At 56.3% G+C, this 611-nt stretch overlaps 1 protein-coding gene across 1 annotated transcript in view; it reads right to left on the bottom strand.

Moving 5' to 3' along the window:
- LRRK1 (leucine-rich repeat kinase 1) overlaps window positions 1–611 on the bottom strand; it is a 55,125-nt gene that overhangs the window by 6,028 nt on the left and 48,486 nt on the right.

Below are 611 nucleotides of genomic sequence, written 5' to 3' on the forward strand. Positions count from 1 at the left end.
GCTGCGGCGTGTTTAAGGGGCACATGCCCTTGAGGCTGTAGATGTAGATCTTCTGGTCCTGCAGAGGCAGACGGGCGGCGTGAGACCCGGCGGACACGGGCTGGACGTCCCTACGGGGCCCGCTCCGCCTCGGAACCCTCCGGGCCTTAGAGAGGAACACGTCTAAAGGCTCTCCGGTGGCTTGTTGTCCCATCTCTGTCCTCTGTAGAAACTTTGAAAATGACAGGGTCGTCTAAAGAAGAAAAGTGAAATTGCCCATCATCTGTTCCCCGGAGAAAACCACTGATGGGGTCTGAGGCACCGACTTTCTTTCTTTCTTCTTTTTAATATATTTTTTATTGATTTCAGAGAGGAAGGGAGAGAGAGAGAGAAACATCCACGATGAGAGCGAATCATGGATCGCTGCCTCCTGCACGCCTCCTACTGGGGATGGAGTCTGCAGCCCAGGCATGTGTCCTGCCCAGGAATGGAACCATGACCTCCTGGCTCCTAGGTCGACGCTCAACTACTGAGCCTGCTGGGCCCAGTGTCCTGTATTCAGAGGTGGTAGATCTGGCTCCCGGGGTTGCCTGCCTGACCAGAGCCCTGCACGGGGTGGAGGATGGGGGGGT

The sequence above is a fragment of the Myotis davidii genome, unplaced genomic scaffold (assembly GCF_000327345.1).
Source record: "Myotis davidii unplaced genomic scaffold, ASM32734v1 scaffold164, whole genome shotgun sequence".
In the NCBI taxonomy this organism is placed as follows: domain Eukaryota; kingdom Metazoa; phylum Chordata; class Mammalia; order Chiroptera; family Vespertilionidae; genus Myotis; species Myotis davidii.